Below are 12,080 nucleotides of genomic sequence, written 5' to 3'. Positions count from 1 at the left end.
ACGTCTAAACGATAGACTAAAAATTGATATTTACCCTAAACTAATTGTTTTCATATGCAAATACAAATTTTATGATATTCAATCTATTTTATTCCATCATAAATTGTAGACAAAATTTAATATATCACCCAACTATTTCGACTATATATCAAATTTAACATGTGACTGAAAAATTTAAAAAGTAAAAAAAAATCATATTTCATTTTAAAATTAATTTTGAATTAAAAAATACCATATATGTTTATATAAATAATTAAATAAATCATTCATAGCCAAACATAACTACAAATTAAATAAATTTAAACCAAATAATAAAGCTATATACTTTCGATATTCATCTCTAAATTTATATTAATAATACGAATTCTACTTTTTCATTTTTCTAAGAAAAATAAAGAGTTCTCATGAATGAATACAATCACATTCTTCTTCGTCGCAATAATAATTATTATAATTCAAAATTATGTAAATAGAAATTATAAAAATTGATATCTTATAAAAATATAGACATATTTAAATATATAATAATATAGAAAAAAATAATATATACTACAAAATAATAAAAACATATGTTCACATCAAGAGAAATGAGTGAGAGGGAGAAAAAAAAATTAAAAGAAGAGAGGGAAAATAAAATAAGTTAAAATTTAAATTTAATCATAATTTATTCATTTTAAAATTATTTTTGATCTTTTTTGCATCAAACTAAAGTTCTTGTTACGATCTTGATAACACTCACTTTTCCATGATTTTTAACGTTCATATGATGTCAATTTTATAGGGAATTGAGTGTTTGATAGTTGTTTTGTGCTTAAATTATTTTATCTTGTGAAATATAATATTTGCTCGAACTTTTGATGAAATTTATAGAAATATTAAAGCAGAATTTGAAAGAATGGTCTGAAATAAAAGTTGTAGATCATCTTGATACGAGTTCCTGAGCGCAAACGAATCAAAAATCGGAGTTTGAACACGATAGATATGACCAAAACAAAAATGCTGCACGCTTTGACAGACAAACCCCGCGGCCGTGGCACGTGACCGCGGACGGAAGGCAGAAATCCTCCAAAATTTTGGCCCAAACGCGAGTATTTTCAAGTTCTGTATTGATTTTTTTTCCTCTGCCTATATATAAGTCATTTTCTTGACCAATTAGATACTTTTCTTCACCTCTATTCTTCTTTTAATATTTTTCAGTTTGTAGACTCTACAATTTTATAGTTTTCATAGATTAGATTTATTTCCTACAAGATTGAAGATTTCGGTTATTAATCCTGAATTCTCTCTGGGTTTTATCAGTTTTATTAATTTTAGTTGCTTTCTTTTATATTATGGCTTTTATTTATTTATTTATGTCTGATTAGTTTCGTTTCTGATTCTAGAGTTTGTACATAATTGATTGAATATGTGTTTTTAATTTATTGATATCAATTTACCCTCCAACTTGTGATTCATGATTTTTGATACTTGATTTCTTGTGAATTACGTGATCAATAATTTGCATGTCTAGCTGTTTAGTTTGAGACTTGAATGTGATAATTGTTTAGCCGATTCAGGAATGCATGATATAGTTTTACGTTGAGACTTGAATGTGATAGGTTGGCTATAGGAAGCTATATATTCTTTGTGTGCTATTGGGAGTTAATTTATTCTCTTGAGATTTGAATGTGATATGAAATTTATTAATCTTCTTTCATAGTTGTTGATTAGAGAAAATTATTAATAGGACTGTGATATTTCTTCAAGGCTGGATTAAAATTGGTAATTGATTCAATAGGTTGAATGCATGTGTTTGATTAACGATAGTACATTCCTTATAGTCAGAGTCTTTTATACTTGAATTATTTATCTGATTTTTATTTGCTCTGTTTTGCATTATTGAGTTTAGTTTCAATTCATCCATTTTATTTATGTTTGCCTGAATATTGTTAGAGTTTTTATTAGGACTTTTCTAGAGAAGTTTTTATTAGGATTACTTAGAGTGATTTTATTTATCAGCCATCGTGGATATGATACTCTGCTTGCTGTTTATTGTACAATTACATGTGTTAGTTACTTTTTTTGTCACTAAGGGTGCGTTCTCTTTGATTGTAAATTTATCATGAGAAAATGAGGGATAAATAAAATTTCACCCTTTAAATCCTTCAAATCTTTCATTTCCTACTTGACCCTTAATCATTCCTCATTTTCACTACATCCCTCCAAAAATGATGTGATAATATTGTCACTCATTTGTATTGAAAATGAGGAATAAGTAAGGGTCAAGTAGGAAATGAGGGACAAGAAAGGAAGGATTTAAAGGGTTAAATTTTGGTTATCTCTCGTTTTCCCATGATAATTTTACAACAAAAAAGAACGCACCCTAAGAAAACAATGATCAAATCTCTAATTTCAGATCCATGTTGAGTATTTTTTTTATGAATCAAATTTGACTATATTTAGAATATAATCAAAATAAAATATATAAGAAGATAAGAGAGAGAGAGAGAGAGAGAGGATTTAAAGGGTTAAATTTTGGTTATCCGTCATTTTCCCATGATAATTTTACAACAAAAAGAACACACCCTAAATAAACAATGATCAAATCTCTAATTTCATATCCACGTTGAGTATTTTTTTTTATGAATCAAATTTAACTATATTTAGAATATAATCAAAATAAAATATAAAAGAAGATGAGAGAGAGAGAGAGAGAGAGAGAGAGAGAGAGAGAGACTTAGTAGGAATAGAGATAGAAAATTGATAGAAGATAAGATAGCTAATTGGTGGGAAAAAGTTCACGTTAAAAACTCTATTTTCACATATATATATATATATATATATATATATATATATATATATATATATATATATATATAGGGGCGCGCTCCAATGAGATTCCCTATTTTTCGTGTAACATGAGGACAGTGAATAAGACATATAATATTAATGAACAAGACGTATATCTAACGAACAAAATTTAAAATATTATGCTCCCTCCAGGATTCGAACCTTGCGAAAAAAAAATCACCCTCCAGATACAATATCATCTATAGGATTGATAAAATATACGCACCAGATCGTGCCCTAGATCTCACTAAAATTAGGGGGTCTCATTGGAGCGGCACCCTATATATATATATATATATATATATACACACACACACACACACACACACACATATATAGGGGAGAGTTCAATGGAGACCACTCCCTTAGATAAATAATAAAGACCAAATCTTGTGCGCTAAGTGTGATAATTTAACCTTTAATTATCATTTTATTTCATTTATTATATATAATAAAGGTTAGGTTTGTCATTGTGTATTTTCTTCTCCCAACTCATTCTCTTTCTCTTTCTCCCAACTCATGCTCTCTCTTTCTCTCTCTCTCCACTCACGCTCTCTCTCTCTCTCTCTCTCCCACACTGTTCTTCTCCGGCGAAGCCGCTGGCATCTCCTCCTGCCGCTGCTCCTCGCCTCCATCTCATCCGATGTCCCCTTCGAGTTCGAGACCGCCGTAGTCCCCTCTATTCCCCATTTCCCTGGCCTCGCTCCCCAATCTGTCGACGCCGGCATCGCCAAGGAGCGGCCGACGAAGACGGCGACGGTGAAGAGGGAGTTCACGTTCACCAGGCCGTCCAGGGCGGTCACGTGGACGCTCGTGGTGGCGACCGCCGCGCCGTCGCCGGATCTGCAAATCTGTAATGTTCGTAAAAAACACTAATGAACATACTAATGTTCGTCGATATGTTCATTGGAAAAACAAATGAACATACTAATGTTCGTCGATATGTTCGTAGGAAAACAAATGAACATTCTAATATTCACCTATTTTGTTCATTGACGGATCAGGTCACGCCACATTAAATGCTCAAGTACAACAACATTAAATGTCGAAGATTTAAAGATCGTCCTTGCAAGTACCAGAGCTTCCCTTTATATGTAAAGATGCAGAAGCACCATACTCCAAGTACAAGACAATTCAAATATTTGCTACATGGAGTATCTGAAGATTGCCACCTCAGCCCCAGGAAGTGACATTCTCTCACAACGGCAGAAATCCTGAAGACCATCTCTCCAATGCATCTATTCAAGGCTTCGGCTATATATAGAGCTTGAGGAATGCCTACAATCTTCACCGATTCGAAGACATACGCTGAAGCTCTGTCAAATTCACGAGCCAACATCTTTATAGATAGAACTTTCGAATGGAAGAAGAGAGTACTTAATTGTTGTAAAATCAGTCTAGTTGATTACCTAAACTCTCTTAGAAAACTAGACAATTCTTGTTTTATTTAAAGCCTAGAATAAATTACTTGAGAGCCTGTTCTCAGTAGTCTTAGTTGGAAGAGTCCAAACCCCTTTTCAAACGAGTGAAAAGAGTTTTTGAGTCGGTTCTTTGGCACCAGTAAGCCAAGGGGGAGTTCAGACTAGGGTTCTGACTCCAGAGATCTTAGCTAAGCGCCGATAGGGCAGGAGTGTGTCTAAGCGTGCTAAAAGTGAACGAGAAATTCAACCTAGGGTGTTGGCAGGTTTGCTGTGCACCTATATGCATTAGCCCAGAGTGTTTGTCAGACTAATCATCTGGCCGTGTAGTAGGAATGTTGTTTTCGAACCACGTAAAAATCCTTGTGTTCTTTATCTGCTTTCAGTTATTTCTTTATCTGTGTTAAATCTATTTTCAACTGAATTAGATTAACTGAAAAGTGTAACTGAGAATTTTACAAGTGATAAACATTTTCTAAAGGCTATTCGCATTAAGTTCAAATTCTGCTGCTAAGTTATTTGTCTAACCGACTATTCAACTGATAGTCAGTGAGATCAATAACTCTACTCTGTTTACAAACTCTAGACTGAAGTGTTTCTTGGATATCAATTAAGCTCAATGCTCGACTGATGTCAAATTACTGAAGTCAATTCAATATCAGTCTTGGACCAATTTTCTAACTGAAATTTGATTAGTTTGTGTCACGATCGGACCTAATTAAGGATAATTAAGCCGGAAAATCGTGACTAAGGGAGGGAGGTTAGAAGCGAGGATAGAAAGGGAGTGAATAAATAGTAGGATCGAACTCAACTCATTGTTAATAAAGGAAAATTTATATGATAACTGGTGTTTAATCACAAAGACTCAAATAAACTTGTGAGTTTGAATGAATCCGACTTAACCTAAAAGACATAGTACTTAAGAGTACGCAGCGGAATTGAAGGAATATTAAACTGAATTAATACTCTAATGCCCGATGATCGTTTCTTGGATTATTATTAATTTATCATACAACGATTAAATCCTAACATGCTCCTATGAATTTAACAGCTGCACATAGGTGTTAGGAAAATTACTTGAGAATCGGATGCACAAGTTGTTGATGATCGTGTCGAAAGAATCTGACTCCAGCTCTGATCTTCTCGACTGTATCCCGCTCAATTCCCAATGTTGGATGGACAACGAGCTATGGAAATTCCCAAGACAGAATGCTCACCCACGTTTCCTGCGCCCCGCTCTGCTCTCAAAAACCCTAATTTTATCAGTGTGTTTCCCTGAGAGCTGACAGCTGTATTTAATAGAGAATTAAATACGTATGGGGCGCTTATTTAGTGTGGGGGGCGATTTCTGGCTCTTCTAGGGCTAGGAGACATTGGGCCAGCCCAGGGACCAGATACAAGGAATAAAGATGGGCCTCAAATAAATTAATTTATCTATGGTCAGCCCAGACCATAATTAATTTATAAATATCAGTTCATTCCACTAGAGAACCGATACTGACTTACCCCTTTATTGCCGGTGATGAGTCGGGGCTTGTATAGACTTATTAAATCTCCGTATTTAAAATATCCGACATCCATTAATTAATTAGAGCTCTGACAGCTTAAATTAATTAATCTCTTAATAATTCCTTAAGCAGTACCACTCAAACTTTATTATTACGCCTGAACTTAATCAACCTGCAGGGTTTAGCGTAATAAACCTTATTGAGCTCCTTAAGGGGATGTCATTATCCTATACCGGATACGGGTACTAATACAGATAATCAAATATCATATATTAACCGCTATCACCCAAGATACAGAGTACTCGAGTTAGTATATAACTTTCACCCATAGTAAGTCAAAGTGATATACGAATTAACATATATATCTGAATACTTATTAGTATTAAGATCTTATAAGTCACCGAGATCTTGATTCTTCATTTAAGTCAGACAGAAGAATACATCTCAAACTGTGGTCCTATCAATACGTAATGACGTACCAGTATAGACAAGTAGCCAAGACAAACTACTTTCATCTATACTGCAGCCTAAACCAATAACTTGTCCTAGAGTTATTTCGGCTGTGATCATATTATATCTCTTAAGGTTATTCCAATTATATGGTCTTCTGTGATCTACAACACACCATATAATCTACTCATACAGAGATAAAGAACATACATATGCAATCATGAACACAATCAGATAGGAGATAAGAATAGTGAAAACAGGAATCATTGTATACAAGCATAAAGTTCTTGCTTTCAGTATACAAATCCAACAATCTCCCACTTATACTAAAGCAAAACTTTTAGTATACAATGTGTCTAATTACTAGCTATTACAAAAACTTCACTTCATCTCTCCCACTTATACTGAAAGTTTTTCTCTAAGTGGGTGGCATCAACCGCAATCCCATCCCTCGAGCATGCTTCTCATAGGTCTTTTGCGGTAAGCTTTTCGTGAAAGGATCAGCTAGGTTCTCCAATGTGTCAATCTTCTCAACTAGCACATCTCCTCTGTTTACGATTTCTCGTATGATGTGGTACTTTCTCTCTATGTGTTTGGACGCCTTGTGGCTCCTGGGTTCCTTAGAATTTGCCACTGCACCCGAGTTATCACAATAAATTATGATACTCTTAGGCAAATTAGGGACCACTCCTAGATCCAAGAGGTAGTTCCGGAACCATACAGCCTCCTTAGCAACTTCCAAAGCAGCTACATACTCGGCTTCCATGGCGGAGTCTGCAATGCACTTCTGCTTTGCACTCCGCCATGATACGGCTCCACCTCCCAAGGTAAACACATAACCAGAGGTAGATCTCTTCTCATCCCGGTCAGCCTGGAAATCCGAATCGGTGTAACCCAAAGGAAATAGACTGTCTGACTGGTAAACTAGCCTATAATCTCGAGTCCGTTTCAGGTACTTGAGAATATGCTTTACCGCAGTCCAGTGTCCTGGTCCAGGGTTCGACTGATATCTTGCAACCATGCCAACGACATAGCAAATATCAGGTCTCGTGCATAGCATCGCATACATGAGGCTACCTACGGCGGAAGCATAGGGTATCTTCCTCATCTCCTCAACCTCACTAGGCGTCTTAGGACACATGTCCTTAGACAGAGGAATGCCATGTCTAAAAGGTAGCAAGCCTTTCTTGGCATTTTGCATGCTAAAACGAGCAATCACAGTATCAATGTAAGACGCTTGAGATAAGCTCAACATCCTTTTCTGGCGATCACGAACGACCTTGATCCCCAGGATGTACGCTGCATCTCCTAAGTCTTTCATTTGAAACTGTTCGGATAACCACTTCTTTATGTCTGATAATAGCTCAACATTGTTGCCAATGAGGAGGATATCATCTACATAAAGTGTAAGGAAAACCACGTCACCATTGGCATCTAAACGGTACACGCAACTTTCGTTCTCACAACGAGTAAATCCATAGGATTTAATGACCTCGTCAAAACGTTTGTTCCATGACCTCGAAGCTTGCTTAAGTCCATAAATGGACTTCTTAAGCTTCCACACAAGATGCTCTTCGCCCTTCTTCACAAACCCTTCAGGTTGCTGCATATAGATGTCCCTTCCTTCTTCAAGGAAACCGTTTAGGAAAGCGGTCTTGACATCCATTTGCCAAATCTCAAGGTTCATGTGGGCTGCTATGGCAAGGAGTATTCGGATAGACTTGAGCATGGCAACCGGCGAAAAAGTCTCATCATAATCTATACCCTGTTCCTGGGTATAACCTTTCGCCACCAGTCTAGCTTTAAAAGCTGCGACTTCGCCATCCGAATCTCTCTTTCTCTTGTATACCCACCTACTACCTATAGCTAAAAAGCCATCTGGTAGTTCGGTCTTCTCGTATACATCCATAGCACCCATGGATTCTATCTCAGAAACCATGGCTTCGTACCAAGAATCTGCATCTTGATCTTCCATCGCTTGTCTAAAGTTGTCAGGGTCGATATCCTTTTGTTCATCAACAGGGAGAAGATCCGAAGATTCTTCCAAGAACATAAATCGATCGGGTTGAACTATAACCCTCCCACTACGACGAAGCGGTGGTGGTACAGCTGTGACAATGGTTCGTGCAGTGTCTTGTGGTGCATTCACTTGCACACTTGGCTGGGGTAATGGAATCGCCTGTCCATTGCCTTCGATTTCTTGAAGGACAATCTCGGACTTAGACTTGTGATTATCTTCATAATCGTGCTCCAAGAATCGTGCGTTGGTGCTAACAACCACTTTCTGATCCTTCGGATTATAAAAATAACCACCTTTCGTTTCCTTAGGGTATCCTATAAACAGCATTAGTTCGCATCTAGGCTCCAATTTCCTCGCTTCCTTGTCTAGCACGTATGCAGGACAACCCCATATCTTTATATGATTCAAGCTGGGCTTACGCCCTGACCATAACTCAATAGGAGTTTTAGGAACCGATTTGGACGGTACCCGATTCAGCAAATAAACCATTGTTTCCAAGGCATATCCCCAAAACGAAATAGGCAATGATGCATAGCTCATCATAGATCGTACCATTTCCATAAGAGTCATGTTTCTTCTCTCTGCTACACCGTTCTGTTGGGGAGTACCCGGTGCAGTCAATTGGGATGTAATCCCAGAATCTGACAAATATTGCAAAAACTCGTTCCCGAGGTATTCGCCACCGCGATCAGACCGCAATGACTTGATAGATTTACCCGTTCTCTTCTCCACCTCCGCCTTGAATTCTTTGAATTTCTCAAAGCATTCAGACTTGTGTTGAAGTAAGTAAATGTATCCATATCTTGAGTAATCGTCAATGAAAGTGACAAAATACTCATACCCTCCACGAGCTCTAGTGGACATCGGTCCACACACGTCAGAGTGAATCAATTCTAACACATGCGAGGCCCTATTCCCCTTTGCCTTAAAAGGCCTTGCCGTCATCTTTCCCTCTATACAGGATTCGCGCAGGTTCTAAATGGAACCGCTTGAAAGTCTTTCAAGATTCCATTTGAAACGAGCCTTTGGATCCTATTTAGATTGATGTGGCCTAATCTTAGGTGCCAAGTATGTGTATATTGTTCATGAGAATAATACTTCCTCTTATTCGGATTTGAAAGGATTTGTGATGTAGATGCAACATGGACAGAGTTGTTAATTGGACATGTAATAGTATAGAGAGAGTTGTTCAAAATTCCAGAACAAATAGTCTTGTTATCTCTCATGATAGAGACACCCCTATCAAAAGTAACAGAATATCCATTCAAAAACAATTTTGAAACAGAAATTATGTTCCACCGAAACTCCGGTACATACAAAATATCCCTCAAAACTAAAATGTCATCACCAAAACATAAAGATAAATCTCCAATTGCAACAGCTGCGACCTTCGACGCGTTGCCCATGGAGATGGTGATCTCATCACTTGCCAGTTCCCTTGTCGGCTTGAAGCCCTGCAAGGTGTAACAAACATGGTCAGTTGCCCCCGTATCCACTACCCATGAATGAGTAGAAAACGAAGCTAAACATGTTTCAGTTACTAAAACTTGTGACGTACCTTGTCCCTTTGCCTTGAGCACTGGACAATCTTTCTTCCAATGCCCAACCTTGCCGCACTTGAAGCACTTTCCCTTGGCCGTTGGCTTCTTCACGCCGCCGGTAGGGCCATCTACTTTGGCTTTACCGCTCCCACTAGCCTCACGGTCATGTTTCCCTTTTGGACCTTTCCACTTCTTTTTCCCGCCTTTCGACGAAGAAGCAGATCCCTTGGCAGCAACAAGGACCTCTTTCCCACGGCCCATCACTCCCTCTGCCGCAACTAGAGCATTCAACAACTCATTAAGAGTGTAGTTGACTTTGCCCATAACGACATTGAGACGGAAGTTCTCATAGGCTTTGGGGAGAGTATTGAGGATGATATCGACCTTGGCTTCGCCTTCGATACCCTCTCCTAGCAGATCAAGCCTGTCAAACAAATTTGTCATATGCATGACATGATCGTGCACAGGACTGCCCTCGCTCATCTTACAAGATAAGATTTCTCTCATCAAGTTAAAGCGAGCAGACCTCTCGGACTCCCCATAAACCTCCTTGAGGTTTAACATGATGTTAGCCGCGTCATCCATGACCTGATGCTGGAGTTGCAAAGTTTGTGACATAGTCATCATAATATAGCACTTGGCCATATTATTCGACTTGTGCCACCTTTTATGCGTCTCTCGTTCCGCATCAGTCGACTCATCAGTTAAGGCTGCGGGACGTGGAGTGGTAAGCACAAAACTGTGCTCATCAGCGTCAAGTATGTACATAATATGGCGTTTCCATTCGGTATAATTAGGACCGATGAGAGGATTGTTTGCTAGAATGTTAATTATCGGAGACATAGACATATCTGAAAGTAAACAAATAAACATGTAAGAACATGAAGCACATAATTCGTAACAATAATATTGTAACCTTTTGATAAAACAATATTAATGAAACCTCCAACGGCTCAAAGAATCCCATGTGCAAGCCACGTTGGGTGGACGTTTACACACGAACTCCTTAACCAGACTATTTACCTAGTCATTTAATTTCCATCCATGTCAACTTAACCTTTTGACAAAGGAAATTAATAGTTGGCACCTTAACTAGACCATATCATCATCAAGAAGGGACTCCTTTGGGAGTTGTACATTGTACTTGATATGATATCTAAGCAATGACCACATTTTAACCTTAAAAATTAAATTCTCGAAATTAGCATACTCACTCGGACCATGCCGCTTTAAATTTAACTTTCTTGGTTATCTTATTTAATTCCATTCTCCAAAGTACTTGTGAAAATTACACAAGTAAGCCACGTTGGGTGGACGTTTACTGCATAACTCCCACTACTTCAATGGTTTAAATATTTTTTATAGAAACCTCTTCTGACAAACTTATGAAAAACAAATATGAAGTAAGCCACGTTGGGTGGACGTTTACTCACATTGCTAATCACTTTGTCTAGAGACCGCATGTGGAGGTCTAAAATAATTTTTAATTACTATAAAAATTATTAAACAGCTTAGTCTTTTTCTTTCAAAAGGTTTGTACATGCTCAAGCACATAAACCTAAACATGCTTCTCTAGAACGCAACATGTAAATCATGCTCGCAGAATTCTAAAACATGCTTAAGAAAACGATAAACCTACTATCATGCTTGTCTAAGCGCAGTTAATAAACAAATATTAACAAGCAAAGACGTGCAAAAGCAGGTAAAGAGCATAAGGGATTAACAACCACGACATGCAAAGAACATAATTAAAGAATTAGAATTCTTCGTGACCCATTCGTGGAAACCCAACTATTCTATTACATTTAAAATAGAAAAACAGGCCCAAAACTAAAACACGGCCCGAAAAACTTCAAGCCCGTCGTAGAATTAGGGTTTGGGCCCCCTAGGGTTCGAAAATCGCAGCTAGGGACCCTAGCTGCCGCCGCCTTCTAACACAGCCGCAGCACAGCGCCGCCCGGCAGCACGCGGCAACCCGACGCTGGCAGCAGCCCGGCGCTGCACCAGCTCCCTTCTGGCAGCCTCCAGCAGCAGCAGCTCCTCGGCAAACTCGGCGGCAGCAGACGGCAACAGCAACGGCAGCAGCGGCAGTGCGCCGCCCGCCGGGCGCGCACCGCCCCTGCCGGTGGCTTCCAGCCCTTGCCCAGCTCCTGCCCTCCTCGCCTTTCAGCGCACAAATAGACCAGAGAACAGCAGCGGCCGTGCGGTCGCTGACCTGGGCGCGCTGCACGCGGTGTGCACGCACCCGCGCGCGCACCGCCCCTCGGCCCCCGCAGCCCCTCGCTCTCGGTCACCCTCGCCTCGCCACGATCCG

Source organism: Salvia miltiorrhiza, chromosome 3 (assembly GCF_028751815.1).
Source record: "Salvia miltiorrhiza cultivar Shanhuang (shh) chromosome 3, IMPLAD_Smil_shh, whole genome shotgun sequence".
NCBI lineage: Eukaryota > Viridiplantae > Streptophyta > Magnoliopsida > Lamiales > Lamiaceae > Salvia > Salvia miltiorrhiza.
Note: the sequence above shows the minus strand (reverse complement) of the source record.